Source organism: Chlamydotis macqueenii, chromosome 2, assembly GCF_036417535.1.
Source record: "Chlamydotis macqueenii isolate bChlMac1 chromosome 2, bChlMac1.mat, whole genome shotgun sequence".
Classification (NCBI taxonomy): Eukaryota; Metazoa; Chordata; class Aves; order Otidiformes; family Otididae; genus Chlamydotis; species Chlamydotis macqueenii.
The window spans coordinates 61558728-61577609 of NC_141557.1; the positions used below are offsets into that span (position 1 = coordinate 61558728).

General features: G+C 42.4%; 1 protein-coding gene across 7 annotated transcripts in view; it reads right to left on the reverse strand.

The window, feature by feature from the left end:
- The window catches only part of TNS3 (tensin 3), a 259528-nt gene that overhangs the window by 216799 nt on the left and 23847 nt on the right, over window positions 1–18882 (reverse strand). For 2 of the 7 annotated variants that reach the window (XM_086743084.1, XM_086743083.1), the window contains exon 1: window positions 6628–6833. The exons of the other annotated variants lie outside the window; for them this stretch is intronic. The gene's annotated coding sequence lies outside the window, so the exon portion shown is untranslated. Of the gene's footprint in view, window positions 1–6627; window positions 6834–18882 lie in introns of those variants that run through there. 7 annotated transcript variants of the gene reach the window in all.

Here is an 18882-nt window from a genome sequence, read left to right on the forward strand (position 1 = left end):
TACATACTAAAATCAACAGCAACGAATTTAACCATAGGCCTACTCAGGTTCCAGGCTCTCAACTTCCTGACCATAGCAACAGGCTGTGTGTTTATGAACTAAAATCAGATAACAACTCCTTCACCAAACCCAAAGGGAACAGTCTGTTACCAAAATCCAGGCAGCTGAAGTTTCTTCACACATACATAAATTAGAGAGAAAAAAAAAAAAAAGAAGTCAAATTACCCATAATCTGGCAAAAGTTCACTGTCAACAACTTATAAAATTTACATTTGGATTGCAAACACTGTTGAAAGGCTCAGACACACCATGTAAACAAAACCTAACACATATGTTCAGGAAATCACATGTTCCCAGATGTACAAGCACACAATACCCACAAAAATATTCTTTGCTCTCATAGTTACTATTTTCAGGACACTGACTGCTAGGAAAGTATGCTGTAACAAGCCACTATCACCTATTAATCATTAAAGCTAGACAGAACAAAAGCTTGGATGCACACAAGCTGTGTTTCCATGATTAATTTCTTCAGAATTTGGGGAAAACTCACATAAAGCTGTGGAACAGGGATCACGTCTCTTCACTAGCCCCAGGAAGGGCAGAAAACAAGGATGCCCACGATGTGGTACAGAGCCTTTGCTTTCACATTGCATATGAGCACCTCAAACACAGTGCTACAGTATCTGCCTCCTCCTGGCTCTGTGAATACTGAATTATTTACTACAGTCGTCTAGTCCTAGACCACTTTTCCTCCTCCCTCCTTCCTGGTAGGATGCTCTCAAGTCCTCTCACCCTCCCAACTGCTCTGCTGGATAGCAACAAATCATCTCCACCAGCCACTATAAACCCAGTTGCTACCCTAGAACAGGACTCATGCTAGCCAGCACAGAGGACCGAGCTACTCACACTGTAGCTGCCAGAGGACAGGAAGAAGAGAAGGCAGCCACTTGTGCAAGGACAAAAAGCAACAGCAGCAACCCAACACTGACCAGCAGGCTGGAAGGAGGTGTAGAACATGGCACGCAGCTCCAGAGAAAAGGTGGCAAGCCACATGGTAGTGTCCCCTGGGCCACTTTTAACTGCAGCCACCTGATCAATCACTAAAACAGAGATAGAGAAACCTGAGGGCAGGAAAAAAAAGCCTCAAAATTATTAATACATACAGGGTAATTAATCATTTTGATATACAGGATGAATACAGGTGGATTAGGACACAAGAGTATCCTAATTCTAATTCTAAAATTCTAATTTGGCCATCAAGAAGGCTTGCAAAAACCTGAAGTTTTTGTCTGAGATATTTTCATGCTGAAAAACAAAAGGTGTCTGTGTAATGTGCTTTATTTTTATTAGTGCAAAGAAACACTACTAGAGAAAATATTTCTGCAGAGAACCTCACATGCAACAAGACAATATTATGCAAATATAAATAGCTCCCACCAAATCACACGCTAGCAGCTTTTTTCTTCACCTCACCTTCTCAAATGAATCCTAGTAGTACTGCTGCAGAAAAAGGGTAAGTACAGAAACGCCTATGGAAGATGGAAGCCAAGCCATTTTACCTCAACTAAAGAGACAGCTGTAAACACGCTCCTTCTGTTGATCAGTGGGGATGTGCTTACAAAACATAAAGTAGACAAGGGACAAGAGGGCAGGACAGTTCATTGAAAGTTTTATATAGATCTAATTATTTTTTTCAACAAAAGGAAGAACTACAAATTCACTTACATTGCAGTACTCCACAGTTTACTCAATTAAATTACCCCCTTAAAGGCGGGGGGGGAACCACCAGCATTTTAACAGAAGTAAAAATACGTGTCTGTAGATTAAAGTCATGATCACTCAACTTTTTCGCTCTGTCCATAAGCATACAGCTTTCAACAAACTAGGAAGAAAAAGATGACCTCAACTCTACATTTTTTGTTCATTGCTGTGGTTAAGGCTTAAAAGATATCACCACGACCTTTGTCTTTCAGTAAACCAATGCAAGGCTGATAGCTTTTTTTGTTTAGTGTAAGCTCTAGAAGTGCCTCCTGAATATGTAAACCTAATAGACTGCTCTCCATACGCCACCATTCTCTTTCTCACTCCCCCAAATTACAAATAAATACATTCCTAAATGGATTAACATCCTCTTTCTGCCATCCCCCAAGCTAAAAGAGTGTCTATGTAGCTAAAGGAACTACAAACACATTAACAGCATCTTCCCTTCCTCTGTCTCCAAGGCTGCTTAATTTCCTCAGATCTTTCCAGTGGAGGTGCACTGGAAGCAGGCTGCATCAACACATCTGTCCATTAGATTACTGCAAATCAATCTGTCACCTTATGCTTCAAGCAATTCATTATCTCAATTCTATTATCACACAGGTCTGTACCCACAGGGTAATTAGATAGTAGCATGGGGAGGGAAGAAAAAAAGAAAAAAAAAAAAAAAAGAAAAAAAAAAAAAAAAGGAGAATGGTGAACACCTAGTCCCTGTGAAGTACGGCAATGTTAATTTCCTATCACTTGCAGATCACTACAACAGACCCTGCAGGCTATGGAAATTCTGCCTTTATACATCAAACACAGAAGAGCTATACCCCCTCCCTGAAGTTAAGAAGTCCTCAGTGTGCAAGTCCAGTTATACTCTTAAACTACGCAAAAGAAAAACTCAGAAACTCAGCAACCTTAAAAGCATAGTTACATGGTGAAATACATCAATACAGGACACTACCAAATCAAGTGGGGGAAAAAAAGGGAAAGGGGGCACTTACATGCACAAAGTGCACTACCATTATCACTGCAGACTCTCCCACACTGCCATAAAGATAGTTTAAACACAAGAAAACCTCCTCACTCTCTCATTTATCAGATGTAGCTTTTTATGCTTACTCTGCCATTCCAAGCAGTGCACTAAGGGATTAAAGGCCAGAATGAATACAATGAAGTATAGTCCCATCAGAGAGCTCGGGGTGTTGCAACGAACAGGGTGCAGACTGTTCTATCCCCAGGTTTAAAATATCATCTTCCAGGCTGTTTTTCTGAAACTCCGTTTTCATTCATCAACAAATGGCAGGCCTCACTTTGGGGACATCGGCCTGCCAAAACTTTAATAGTTTTGACATTTCCAGGATGCTTGCTTACCCTCACCTTATCCTCTGCCCCTCACTAAAATAATTTGCTGCTAAACACCTGCAAATACTTACACACAAATCTCTGTTACAGGCCTGCCATGTAAGAAGCAAGTAGGGACCAAACTGACTTTCAGAGAGACCGCACAGTCACCTGGCTTGCTTCTCACCTTCCATCAACAAAGGTACCAAGGCCAGGAAAAACCAAAGAAAACAACAACAAAAATAAAAAGCTCAAAACAAACAAAAAAAACCACCACAACACCCAAAAGCCAACAATAAAAAAATAACGACAAAAAGCCCGAACCACCAACTCACTCCCTGTCCCCCACCTCCCCTATCACACACATCTTCCTTGACAGACGGAGAGTCTCCATGAAGAGGTATTTTCCAAGACAAGGTTCTTCAGCAATATCTCAGGTGTGTAGTCGACACATTAAAAAAAAATTATCTTTGGGATATGGTAACCTCTTGTTACTTTTAGTCCTACATTTGAGTCCCTCTGTATAGAAGCCGCAAGAGCTGAGGTTAACTTGACCTGCAAAGGTTGCTCTTTTCTAGGCTTCACTTCCTTGTTGCTGGTCAGTCTTAGCCTATCTATTCACTGTAGTGCTAAAAAGGTCTGACATTTCTGAATGGTAAACAAGAATTGCTCCACCGTGCTATTTCACTCAAGCAATTCATTTTAATTCTTAAATTCATGAGGTAAACGAGTACCTTAACATCTGGATAAACACTTCCACTGCAATCTTCCCAACTTTATTAAATGACTCAGTGTCAGAATCAGGAATCAGATTACTCATGCAGTATTTTAGGTTGCACTTAAAGGGCAATAGTGCAACAAAGCTGTTCTTACAGCAATACATAGCATTTTTTTCACATCACAAAAACACAGCAAGCTGTTTCAGTACTTTTTTTTTTCCCCCTCCACTCAAAAAAAACCAAAGCTGTAAATTTCTGACAAGTTTTGTGAAGCTGATGGATGACACACATTCAGCACTTGTTACTATAGCAGGAATTGTACATTCTCAACAGGTACTCAGTAAGGATCAGGAGATTCTCCCAGTATGTGAATGAGTTAGCGATTTGATTCTTCAACTGGCAGCCAGAAAAACACCACTAGTAATAAAATAGAACTCTAGGCTCTAAAATTAAATGCCTAACCAACCATTACACTTGTTGTACTATGTTTAGCAACTTCTGCATTAATTTCCTTTTATTGCAAATGTTTGACCACATTTGGTTTTCCTTCATGACACCTGTTTTGCAATTTTAGCATTGCTTGCAATTTTGGTTACCATCCCTGTTTTTGTTTTTGTTAAAAAGTATGTTTAGGAGACACACAAGTAATTATACTAATAACGTTGTATTAAACTAAGGCTCTCCAAAATACCACTTCATTCTCTGTCGTTTTGGTCATTTCAAGAGAAGGAAAGTCAGACACAAAAGAGATTAATGAACTCTCTATCACCTTTGTAAGACACAAAAGGAATTACTGTATTCTTCCAACCTTCTGCACTATTATATCACTATCAGTGGTACCACAGTCACAGAGAGAGATAAACCTGAGGGATGGACTCGTGTCCCACTCTGCAAGCAGGACAGCCAGAAAAAGAACCCACAACCGGGATCTTTTCTGCGTTCCAGCTATAAATATTTTCTGCATCACCAGGAAACAAGAGCAGGCCAAAGAAGATAATGCCAACAGTAACGATATCCAAAATATCACAGTTGTTCAGTAAAACAAAGTGTGAACTGCAGAGGGGTACTTTGGATTAAGTCAGAGATTGCAAAGAACACTTGCCTTCTCAAAATAATTGTTAATTGTTCCCTGTGGCACATACACATCCATGCTGAAATGAAATGGATTGTTTTAATTTAACTGATGGAAAACTATTGGCAATGCAGCCCCGATTTGTGAGCATCTGTACTTCCAACAAATTAAAAGGCTAATTAAGCCTTCAAATGAAAATTACTTATTAGAAGTAATCAATTTAACTACAACAAACAAACAAACAAAAAACCCCCTTTTGGCTACATAGGAGGAAAAACGCACTACTTCAGAGGTTCTATTTCACAGCTTCAAAATAGTCAAAAATCTCATTAGTTTCAGTGAAAGCTCCACTTGGCCTTCTATGCAATGAACTTGAGTAACTAACTGCAGCAGTTTCTCTTAAAAATTAGCCAGCTGAAGATATCTGTAGTCAGTCAGGGCCTTGAGCAGTATCCAGAATTTTCCTACCAAATATCAAATAAAACAGACCCAAAGTCTCGTTTGTACAGCTACAGACCTTGTGGCTCTCACCACTGTTTCATTTCATACCTAGTAAAATGTAAACACTGCTATTACAAATGTAACGACTACCACCACGCACTCCTCAACACACACACAAAATTATACCACTTAACATGTAAGCAGCATCCCAAAAAAAAAAAAAAAAAAAAAAAACCCAAAACAAACAAAAAACCCCACAAAACCCCTGACATTTCAAAATTACACAAAATGCTGTAATTAACACCTAATCCTAGGCTTGGAAATGAGAAACTTGGTTGAGGCACAGCTCCCTTACTGCTCAGGAGACCATCCCCACTTGCAGGATCACGGCTCTGGAGTCTTAACCATCCGCACCGTGCTCCTCGGTCAGTGCGGATGCCAAAAGCTGTTCACGACCTGGGCAGTTGTCAGAAGACACACAAAGATCCTGAACCCCGATCCTTCATAAGGATCATTTATCTAAGAAAAGCACCAGCAAACAACTAGAGATTTTTGACCTTTCTGTAGTTTTAGCCAGCGATGGCAAACCACTGCCAACAGTTAGAAGCTGGACATCGGGAACAGATTCCGGTGGGCACTGAAGACGACAAACACCGTTTACGACAGACGCCAGACAGACGCGCTGCAGCAGTTCGGGGCAGCCTCAGCAGGGGCTGGCAGCAGACGGCGACCGAGAAGCCGAGCCGAGCCCTGACGAGCCCGCACGTTTCAGTAACTTTCCAGGAGAGAGACGGGTGCCTTGCCGTTAAGCCGCCCGGCACGGAGAAACCCAGCCTGGCTACAGAGAAACGGGAGAGCATTCCTGGCCCCGCGGCCAGGCCTGCCGCCGCCATCCCGCCCTCCCCGCGGCGGCGTTTCGCCGCTTTTGCCCTCGCAGTAACGCGAACCCTCGAACGCTCTCCCAAGCGGACAGCGCTCCCGATCCCCCTCGCCGGCCCGGGCCGCACCGCGGGGGGCAGGCAGGCCCCGGGGTGGGGGGGGAGGGGGCACACGCTCCGGCCCACTGCCGGGAACAACACCCCTCCCCACCCTAACGCGCCCCGGGGGCGAGAGGGCCCCGCCCGGCAGCAGCTGGCCCCTCAGCCGCCGCCTCGCCTCAGCCTGCGCCGCGGAGGCACGACGACCCGCCGAGGGGCCTCCCTTCCTGCCGCCGAACCTCCTCCGCCCCGCCGGAACAAAACCCCGCACCGGCCAGGCGCGCTCCCACTCCCGCGATTCCCGACGGCCGCCCAAGTTTACCTCGGCTCCCCGGCTGTGCAACAGGGCGGCTTAGCTGGAGAGCGGGAGCGGTTATTCCCCTCCCCCAGCGCCGCATGCGCTTGTTTTCAGTTCCTACGGTCCCTCCCGCTGGGGAGAAACCTCCAGCGCCTCTATCAAGGCTCAGAAGGAGGCGGGGAAGAAGCGCGTAGCCCCGCTCCCGGCTTGGGGCAGGAACGGGGGCAGCCCTGCCGGGCCGCACTCCCCCTGCGGCGGCGACAGCGCCCCACCCCGCCGCCTTGGGGCCGGGTGGGGGGGCGCCACCAGCTCGTAGGGCCCTGCGAGGCTGGGCTTTCCGAGCCTGTGCCGCGCCGGCTTGGAGCTTAAGGGCAAGGCTGGGAGCCGCAGCTCTGGAGCCACGGGCTCAGCCACCTTTCTCAGAGATGGCCAGCCACGGCTGCCGGCAGAGGAGTGAGTCTTACAGCTCTGGGCAGCCACATCCAAAGCGGCCACAGCAACGGGGCCAAAACTAGTTGGGTGCTGAGGGGCCTGCGCCGGCCTAAGTTTCTCAGTGCGGTGTCCGAGGTGCCAGGATGATCCTCAAAATCACAGCTGAGCCACTGCCTAAGGCCACAGGTTGCCTGTGTGCATGTGTTCATGCAAGTACAGTTCCTTACTGTGCGGACAGTTATGCTATTTACACACCAAGAATTACCTCTTGAGGTAAATTACTGCCTTGAGGTAGCTCAAGAAAGGGCAGCTCTGCACCTAGAGTTCCTGCCGGACCCACAAACCCAGGCACTGTCCTCTCTACCTACTGGAGCACAGCTCCTGCCACTTGCAGAATGGGGTAACTTGCATAACATAAAAAACATAACAGCCAGAAGAGCAGAGCATGGAGGAAACAGAGCTACTACTGTCCTTTAGCTCAGCATTTCAGAAGGCTGAGGTTTCACTCCAGATGCAAGAAATGAGAGTTCATGTCCTTCCCATGGTGAAGAATTTAATCCCCAAAGTTACTCTGAAACTTAGCTGAAACAGGTATAACCCGAGGCTCATCCCTTGCATTAAAAAAATAATAATAATCAAATATTCACTGAAGCAAAGGCATTAAGATGCCTAACCCAGATCACACTATCAGCTGATAGCTGGGGTCTCACTTGAGAGGCGGATGCACATCAGTAGAGACAAAGGAAAGGATCTGAACATCCCTCTTGTAACTAGGACTCCTTGTAAATTAGGTGTCCATACCAATGTGACCTCTTTGTAGCTTGATCCAGAAACAAGCTCATGGAAGTGAATCCTAAGCAGGAATAGATACCTTACTCTATTACTCTTAAAGGCAAGATTTACAGCCAGCCCATTCTAGCACTAGGCATTTCCCCCTGGCTCATTTAGGCAACACAGTGGTTACTATTCGCAAATCCTTTGCATTGAGGAGGAAAGACCTCCAAGAAACAGAGATGTCTAGAGAGCCCAGAGCTGAGCTTCATATTTCAGTTCTAAGTCTGTTCTTTGCAATGCTCCATAACTACAGGAATAAGCAGACAGGTGACCATATGGAAGGCAATAACATTCAAACACAGATACATTACTTACTGAGAGATCGCAATATAATCAACACTGAGCAAACTAGGTCCCAGACGTGCTTAGTGTCTTACTTGGACAAGATGATATTGTATTGCTAGGAAAGCTCCAGCATACTTAGAAATGAGATAATCAAAATCCTTTATTCATCATCACATCTTAAATCTCTTCTCTCCCTTTGTGCCAAGCAGAGAAAGAGAACATGTGTTACAAACCTTTTAGACATGTGACTCACTGTTCTGTGACACACTGTTTCTCTTAAACTTCCTGCTGGATCAATGCCAATCACATAACCCCACTGTATGGCTCATATTTAAATAATACCTAATGTGTCCCTAAATCAAGCCAAGGGACTCTGGGAACAGGATCAAGCTCTTAATCAGCAGTGCACAGGTGGACATAATCAGCACCTTCAAAGCCTCACAACATTTGGTGTTTTTCTTAAAGTTCCATCACATGAATCACGTGATTACCTGAAAACTTCACCAACAAAACAAAAAAAAAATAATTAAACCAGCTTCTAGCTTTCAAGCAAAAGTTTCAAAAACTTGAACTCCAAGGAAAGAAGGCAAAAATTATTATCTTTTTAAAAATGTCAACTATCATGTGATTTAGCACTCTGACACATTATTTTGAAATGCTTGCACTTTGGTAATACTTCATATATATGCAGATACCAGCTCCCAGATGCACATATTTTTACACATAAATAACATTAGCTAGAGAAAAAAAAAAGTATTTATTTTTGCATACCAACCTGCAAGACAATGTGAAGCCTCAAATGTCAGGAAGTTCAGCATGTAGGGTTACTGCCGCAGTGTTAGCGTAACTGCATGTTCTTCAGGTTTTATAACATGTCTTTGACAAACAATACCTTATTGTATGTTTACATCCCTAATTATCATGTCTTTTCCTAGGAATGGAGGAGAATAGGGAGAGAGAAAAATCTGTGTTTATATTTTAAAGAACTTTAAATGTATTTGAACCTGCCTAGAGGTGTAGTCAATGACCAGGTTAAACATCCATCTCAAATACAGACTTGCTGAATCAAGGAATCTGCTCGGTGAAGGGAGTTGCTAAGCTAACCTGCTAATCAAAATAATCTTGCTTTGTACTTTAAGGACACCACAAACACTTCTAAAAATTCCAAAGAATGGAGTAAGAGGAGTGATGGTAGTGACTCATACCTTTTACACACTGGGGGTCACTTGTCCCTGATTTTGCATGGTGCTTTACTCTTACTAGTTTCTACAGAGGCACTCAAATTTGAGTAACGTATCAGGTAAACAAACATAGCTTCTAAATCAGAATGAAGAGGGACTACTTATTCGATCATCACTGACCTGAAACTAACCATCCACACTTGTCAGCATCCAAGAACTTGGAGAGCGAGTTACGCAGAAATTAAGGCACTGGAAAATAGTTTTCAGTCCTATCTACATGTTGCTATTTTGCTTAAATAGCACGAATCCAAACCAAAACAGTATTCTTTCATATGTATAAAATATATACATTGATTACATACACTATGCTTATAATCACTCATAAGGCATACAGATACATATCACATTTGTGTCAAGAGTACTTGACAGATACCAAGTTTCCCTTGAGCAAGGCTCCTAATACTTGGTACACTCTCTCAAAGCAGGACACTTAATACAAATTTGTAATCTGACTGCAGTGTTAGAGATCACAAAATGATAGTTTATTTGGAGCTACCTAAAGCTATGTAACATAAACAGCATAAGAATTTACAGTGAATGTCTCCCCAGCAGCTCTGTAATCTGGCATGAACAGCCACCACTACATCCCAGTCTGTACTACAGCCTCACTATTCTTCATTCAACACCTACTTTGCTGTCATACAATTTTACCACTAATTGGTAAAGCTTCTTCCCAAGGTAGCAAAGACAGGCAGTAAAGTTCTATCTTTCTGCTAGAGTATTTTATAATGGAAGAATTGTAAAATAGGTAAAGTACTTTATAGAAAAAACCTCCAGATGGTAATACAAGAGAATATTCAATTGATCAGCCCTGATTTTCTTAAATCTGATCTAAAGCCAAACAGTCAGTTCCCTCAGGAGAAGATAAAATGGTTCATGGATTACTCTGCTAATACAAAAAAAAAAAAAAAAAAAAGTAATAATCAGCACCTCAGAGTATTGCCAAAATGTGCATTAGTTTTCTGCATAAGCAGATTACCAGGTTTTCTTTCTGGGGCACTTTTCTATGCATCTGCAATGGAGGCAATTCCCAGAACCTACTGCTCTGTTTTGGAGAAGATTGCTAGGAAACTTACTCAGATGATAGCTTAATCTTAACAAAAGACATTGAGAAACAATTTCAAACTTAGGCTGACCTTCAGATCTTTAAATTATTTCCACAAGTAGTCAGTGAAAAAAAAAAAAAGAAACAAATTAACAGTGCTTACATTTTTATTTGCAGTAAGAAAAAAAAAAAGTAGAGTTCTCTGGTAAGTAGGTTTTATGTTTTCTTTCATTTTCAATAAAACAAATCCTTATAGCTGCAGTGCTGTACAAGTTACAATCATCTCATTCACGTACTGTTTACAGAACTGGCCCTGCATATGTCAACTTTGGGCACTAAGCCACTACTTCATATATTTTCAAGCTACCACAGCAACTGACCATATTTAACCCCATGTTCTATGTTTGAGGAACCAGCCCACACAACCCATTTTCCATCAACTGACTTACTGGCATGGAACATGGTATCTTTGGTGGTCAAAAAGCTGACGTTAAATCTGCTGACTGATCAAACACACCAGTGGTTGTGTTGCAGGTGTGGCAATTAAACATCAATCTATATTAACCTTCTGAAATGTTCAATTGGTACAAAACCAAAAGAGAACTACAAAATCTCTCTAAATCGTATTAATAACTTCAGTCCATACTTACACTGTGCTGCAGAAAAACCTATCATTAATCTGATTCTCCTTTGGTACTCTGATTCTTTATAAGGAATGGACAAGGACAAGAATCTTGCACAGTATTTACAACATTTTCTCCTTGCACTAATTTACTACATTTTCCTAATAAATGCTTGCATTTTTGCAGGTTATCAGCTTGCAATGCAGATGTAGGACCATGCCTACATTGCCTACTACAGGACAATATGCATGCTGAAAATAACTAGAAAAAGTAGGATTATGCAGTTTTAAGGTAGGCTTATTTATATTATGATACAATGAGCACTGTATGTGTAATTATTCATGTCATCCAATGCCCTGTAATATTACAAAAAATGCCTGGTACATAACATTATTGGATAAACATTTTGCTATTCTCCAGTTTCCTAGAACTGTTCTCCTTTTGTTTTTCTTGAAAGAATAAAAAAGCATTAAGAAGAAACTACAGTGAGAAAAACTGCAATTGGCAAGTTTAAAAGAGAAATTGTGAAGGCTGCAGAGAAGCCTCTAATGCATTGTATAACTGATGCTTTGTATAACATATACTAGCACTACCATAGTGTAGAAAAAACTCCAACTCCAGAAGATGCTTTCAACACAAGTCTGGTGGTACTGAGTGAGGGAAGTCAAGTGTTACCTGATACAGAGAAAACTAGGAGGAAAGAGAACTAAATGAAAAGTAAAACAGTTGCTGCTTTTCACTCTTAACTCAATCGTTTCCTCTCATAGGACTCAGACAGAAGTTCCACACATGGGGATCAGTTGCACAATTCTTCAACTCTCGTGATGGGAGGCAATGATGAATCAAATGCCATGAATCATATTCTCAGTGCAATGTGACTGGAAATTTAGTGCACAGTATACAAAAAAATGCTGCAACTGGCTACACAAAGTTCAAGAAAACAGAGAAGCGTATCAAACCTCAGTGCATCACTCCTTGTGTACTCTAAGCACTGGTGACTGCTCTTTTTTTTCATGGCACAGGAGCCTCCATCATCACCTTTCTTCACACAGTGAAACAGGGCCCAACTCAGAACAATGTGTAGAGGACTTTTTATTTTTGAGATAACAGCTCTGAGACAGAACAACACAAGTTGCGTGCCTATGAACATCATTACTGTGTACATACACTAATTATTAGTGGAGATGGGTTTCCTTAAACCAAGCTGGTCCAGTAGTATCAGTTACCAATTATCAGTGAAGCCATACAATACCTTGTAGATTAGTAGACAGCACTGTTTTCTAGAATACAGAGCCAGATAATTGGGTTTTCAGGCATTAATTTGAAAATAAGAGTCTTTAGATAAGAGTAGACAGAGCCATACTCTTCAAATACTATAAACAGGAAATTTATTTAACCAAGAGGTTCCTTATAATTATCCCCTCTTAAGGATAGTATGCTATGTCTCTGTAATATGTAAAACAAATGGTTGTCCCTCAAGGAGCCCAAATCTTTGTCCAGTGACTCCACTATTGCCTGGCTTCTTTTTACAGCCGTACATACCATCTCCAGTTCAAGGAAGTTTCCTCAGCTTTAATTATAATGTCAGCTGTACAAAAGCATTAAGGATTTGAACAGCTCATCTATCATTCACTTAGATTATAGGGCTGGTAGTTAACTCTCCTCAGGGAATATGATGTCTTCTTTCTAATTCACAATGACATGATTCAAAGAAGAGGTCCCAAAGAGTGGAACCTAACCTGTAAATGTATGTTATGAAAGGGAGATGCAACAAGACCAAATTTTTTATCAAATATTTTCCTGTTAGTTGACAGATGTCTGCCTCCAGGGTCCAGGCACCAAATCCTGTTTCAAACTCCTGTATCCTTTCCCCTCCACACTCCACAGTTTATAAATCAAAATAGTCCTTTCCTCCCCATTTTGAATCACATAGGGAGAGGGGAAGATACCAGTTTCAAGCCTGGCATGGGCTTATGTTGTCCAATGACTTCAGGACAATTGCAGTAACAGAACTGTAGTCACAGTGAATTAAGAAAATATCTGCAATTAGCTATAATAAAATAGAACAGATGAACAGCATTACTCTGTGTGAACAAGAGACACGAAGAAGCCTGTTGTATCTTCCCAGGACTTCCATTCAACTCTGCAAGGTAAGCCAGAACTATAAGAGTTGAATGAGAAGGAGGAAAAGCTTTAGCATAGCAGCAATTATAAAGCACAGGAGATCACATTAGCTACCTGTGCAACACCAAATCTCACCATAGTACCATATAGTCATTGAAACTTTAAGGTTAGAAAAGACCTCCAAGATCATCAAGTCCCAACCATCAACCTAACACCACCACGTCCACTAAACCACTTCCTGAAAGTGCCACATCTACATGTTCTTTGAACACCTCCAGGGACGGTGACTCTACCACCTCCTTGGACAGCCCGTTCCAGTGCTTGATTACTATTTCAGTAAAGAAATTTTTCCTACTATCCCACCTAAACGTCCCCTGCCACAACTTCAGGCCATTTCCTCTCGTCCTATCACTTGTTACTTGGGAGAAGAGACTAACGCTCGCCTCCCTACAACCTCCTTTCAGGTAGTTGTAGAGAGCAATGAGGTCTCCTACTCTTCTCCAAACTAAACAATCCCAGTTCCCTCAGCTGCTCCTCATAAGACTTGCTCTCCAGACCCTTCACCAGCTTCATTGCTCTTCTCTGGACATGATTCAGCAACTCAACATCCTTCTTGTACTGAGAGGCTCAAAGCTGAACACAGTATTTGAGGTGCAGCCTCACCAGGGCTGAGTACCGGGGCACAATCACTTCCCTACTCCTGCTGGCCACACTGTTCCTGATACAAGCCAGAATGCTGTTGACCTTCTTGGCCACCTGGGCACACTGCCGGCTCATGTTCAGCCAGCTGTCAACCAGCACCCTCAGGTCCCTTTCCGCCAGGCAGCTTTCCAGCCACTCTTCCCCAAGCCTGTAGCGTTGCACGGGGTTGGTGTGACTGAAGTGGAAGACCTGGCACTTGGCCTTGTTGAACCTCATAGAATTCATCTTGGCCCATCGATCCAGCCTGTCCAAGTCCCTCCGCAGAGCCTTCCTATCCTCAAGCAGATTGACACTCCCACCCAACTTGGTGTCACCTGCAGACTTATTGAGAGAGCACTCAATCCCGTTATCCACATTATTGATAAAGATATTAAACAGAACTGGCCCCAGCACCTGAGCCCTGGGGAACACCACTTTTGACCGGCCGCCAGCTGGATTTAACTCCATTCACCACAACTCTCTGGGCTTGGCCATGCAGCCACTTTTTAACCCATTGCAGAGTACCAGCCAAGAAAAACTTAGGATAGAAAACACAAAATTTTCTCACTGAAATCTGTCACAGGGATGGAGAATTTCCCTACAATTCACTACAATTTCACTACATCTTTGATACTCATGTTGTCTCACTGTATTTATCAAAGACAAAAAACCCACCTTCTTACAATTCAGCATTCCCAATAGAAGTGTCTGAAAAGTGGCCTTCTGTGTACCTGTTAAGATTATGCCACTGTTACACAAGTAGACACAAAGATGTTATTTATAGTAAGTGGCAGGAAGCACTGCCATGAGCTGTTTCTGGTACATTCAGGCACTTGGCAAAGCTCTCAACTTCTTGGGCAGAGCTTGGGACCCACTAACTGGTGCTACCCCACACTTACGATCCACTTACGCTGACACAGCTTTCTAGTGCAGACTTAGTTTGTGCTGGCCTAAAGTGTCCCTTCTACAGCTCCAGCCATCTCACCTATTCAAACAACATAAGCCACACACAGAGAATTACTCTTCTGCCAGGAGGCCTCCATCTCCACTGAGGCTTTGTCAGCACTGCTCCATCAGTTTAGAAAAGGGGATTTTTCCCTAAAAGGACTCTCAGTTGACACGGCTGTGCCAATCCAACTTCATAACTTTACAATATAGAGCATGACAAAATTCTGAGACTAACTCCTCCTTCATCCATAATGACCTTCATTTTAATTTCTTTTCTTTGCCGTTTGTTTTGTAAGCCTGGAGATGTCACATTTTCCAGCTTCTATCCAGAACCAGGGACCTTCCTCATAACAAAGAAAACTGAGGTTAATGTATTATTTACTTACCTTCAGAACACAGACTTTATAAAAACACCAAACTATTGCAAGGCTCAGGATAAAACAGTACAGCTAAGCATATCCACTTTCTCAAAGCTACAGGCTGAACAAGATGTTGCCTAGGCCTACAGAAAGTTTCTACGGGCAAGACGTATCTGCTTGTTTGCCTATGTCAGCAAAATTCATACAGAAGAGCTAATGTATGTCAAATACACAGACTGATGGATCTTCCTGATCTTGTATTATTCCAAAAGCAGCACCGCTGAAATGAGCTAGGTACAGTGCTTTTCTCTCTTCAGTATAGAGAACAGAAATAAGCCTAAAATAAGGGACATCATCTCACTCTCAAATTTCTTGTGCAATAAGGGAGTTTCTCTTTCAAGCTTACAGCTATTTTGGATCATTCCTATGCCTACTGCAACAGCAGACAAATGGACAGTGGTAGCCTAACTTTAGCATGATTCAGATTTTTGTGACTGCTCTTACCAAGGCTTTTCCTCTTCTTTTTTAACACTCACTGCAGCAATGCTTAATGCGTTTAGTGGAGAAGAGAGGGTCTAGAAAAGAATACTTGGTGGGCTTCTAAGGTTCTATTTTAAACAGCCGCCATAAAAAGGTACAAAACACCAAAGGCTGTGTTTTGAGATCAGCGTTGTGTTTATAACTTCACAGAACATCCGAAGCCAAGTTATCAGGCCACCATGATGGAGAAGTTACAATAAAAGCAGCAAACAAGTCTTAAGATATGTTAGTTAGCACCTTAACAAATTTCAAGAAGACTTTTCAGTCACATTCAGATAACTTATCTGAGTGAACATAATGAAGAAAGCATAATTCTTCGGCTCATCAGAAGAGAGCCTCTTACTACTGGCTAAGCAACAAGGCAACTGTTGACCTGTAACAATTTATTCATATTTCTGCCTCGGGATAAATTGTGGGTATATATTTATACACAGACACACACTTATAATCCTTGTACCATTTAACCAGATTACACAAAAAATGTTCCCCAAGGGAAACAAGATAAAAACACAACATTTATTGTTTGCAAATGTGGCCACAGAAACCTCAAGTGTGCACACCATGCAGTCTTAACTCTTGTGCCCTGAGGAATTCTACTAACTACTGCTCTGTAATGTATAGGTTTAGAAGTGAAGAGGACATCTCATGTTCAACATATGGTAATGATATATCTGAAAATAAGCTCAAGTGAAGAAAGGGAATGCTTGTGTCCAAAGGAAGGCTATTTTCCCTTCCTTGGTTTAGATTCCAGGAACAGCTTTAATTACCAGTGCAAGTTGAAGTACCCTACTACTGTTCTGCCCAGGTACTTCCAACAGCAGAGGTTACTGAATACAGAGTTTACTTCTACCATCAGAGATTCAGACCATTCAACCTCATTTGATCATTTTGATGAAATTTCAGCATTTTGATGAAATAGCTGAAATGCCAAAAATGCTAAATAAGCACCATTTCAGTTTGGGTTTTCAATAATCACTCAAACCAAACACCTGTTGAGTAAGAGCTGTATTAAGGTCACAGCTTATTTTGCATAGATTACAGAACAGTACTGATCAGATGACAGCATTTGCTTACAGGTAATCCCGACCTGCATTAGAAGGAAGGTGTGGGGGAGGAACAGTTTATCACAATACCAGTGACTTGAGGTAGAACTTGAGGTAGAACTAAATCCATGTCTTTACTCTTACATCCAAACCATCTTTCCATTTTTCAGTGAGTTATGAAAGTGATATACAGTGAAGTAGACTGACCTTACAAATACATATAACAATTTTTCCTAGCACAATATTAACCCATGTACACATCTTATAAGCCCCATCCTGTCAGCCACTGCCTTCTCCATACAAAGAGTAAAAGGGGCTTCTCTACATATTCATTTTAGCATTAAAACACTTACCAGAATTTTGGAGGAAGGAATTTTTGTTCCTTTTTCAGAACATCCTTCATACGGGTAGAGAAATCCAGGAACCACATCAATAACTACTTTGGAAGGACTGACTAATTGATCAATTTTGAAGAGTGCTATGGTTTGAAATAAGGTTTATCCAACAACAACTTTTTCATTTCTAGTGGAATTGCCTGTTATACTTTTTGTCCTTTCCATCATAAACACTCTTTGAGATCAATACTGGTCCTTATTTCTTCTGTATTTATTACGTTTTCTTTCTTTATGGCACCTTTTCGTTATCTTCAGCTTTAATCACCGTGTATGTAGTTGCTATACATCAGCTCTAATACAGTGCCTGCTTTCCTCTTGCTGGTGTCCACCTTTTTGTCAGTTATGAATGTGCCCATCCTTCAGTTGAACAGCACAGTTCATCCTAACTGGGATCCACTCCTAGCTTCCTCCTGTCCTGCAAGGCCAGTAGCCCTCAAAATATGACGTGCCTTTCTGCCACTAGAATATTTGCACATAAATTCTGGGTAGCACATAAAGCAGAATACATTAGTTTCTATCTATTTATTTTGGGTTTACATCTGCCCTTTTACTTGGTTCAAGCCTTTGTATTTCCATAAATGCCCGTATCTGCACAATCATTTAAAATCACCTACCTTTGCTAAGTTTGTAATTTTCTTCTCTTACTCCATTTTTACAACTACTTCCAGATTATCAGATTTCATATTTAATTAGATTTATTTGAATTCATATTTAATGTCAATTAACTTTGATTTTAGCAATAAGGCTAACTTTTGGTTAGTCCAGGTTTCTTGTAGACCTGTTGATGCAAGTCAACCCCCCACCCCTGCAAGAAGCAGGGAGATCTTCAGCTAGATCAGGTTGCTCAGAGCCCCATCCAACCTGGCCTTGAATGTTTCCAGGGATGGGGCATCCACCTCTTTGGGCAACCTGTTCCAGTGTTCCACCACCCTCACTACAAAAAATTTTTTCCTAATATCTAATCTAAATCTACCTCCCTCTATTTTGAAACCATTACCCCTCGTCCTATCACAACAGGCCCTACTGGACAGCCTCTCCCCATCTTTCCTGTAGGCCACCTTGAGGTACTGGAAAACCGCTATCAGGTCTCCCCAGAGCCTCCTCTTCTCCAGGCTGAACAGCCCCAACTCTCTCAGCCTGTCTTCATAGGAGAGGTGCTCCAGCCCTCTGATCATCTTCGTGGCCCTCCTGTGGACCCGCTCCAACTGGTCCATGTCCTTCTTGTGTTGGGGGCTCCAGAACTGGACACAGTACTCCAGGTGGGGTCTAATGAGAGCGGAGTAGAAGGGCAGAATCACCTCCCTCGACCTGCTGGCCACTCTTCTCTTGATGCAGCCCAGGATGTGGTTGGTCTTCTGGGCTGCAAGCACACACTGCCAGCTCATGTTGAGCTTCTCATCTGCCAATACACCCAAGTCCTTCTCCTCAGAGCTGCTGCATATCCATTCTCTGTCCAGCCTGCATTTGTGCCTGGGATTGCCACAACCCATGTGCAGGAACTTGCACTTGGCCTGGTTGAACTTCATGAGGTTTGCATGGGACCACCTCTGCAGCCTGTCAAGGTCCCTCTGGATGGCATCCCTCCCTTCCAGTGTGTCGACAGCACCACACAGCTTGGTGTCGTCGGTGAACTTGCTAAGAGTGAACTCTATCCCACTGTCCTGTTTGGCCAGGCCCAAAACAGACCCCTGAGGAACGCCACTCGTCACTGGTCTCTACTTGGACATTG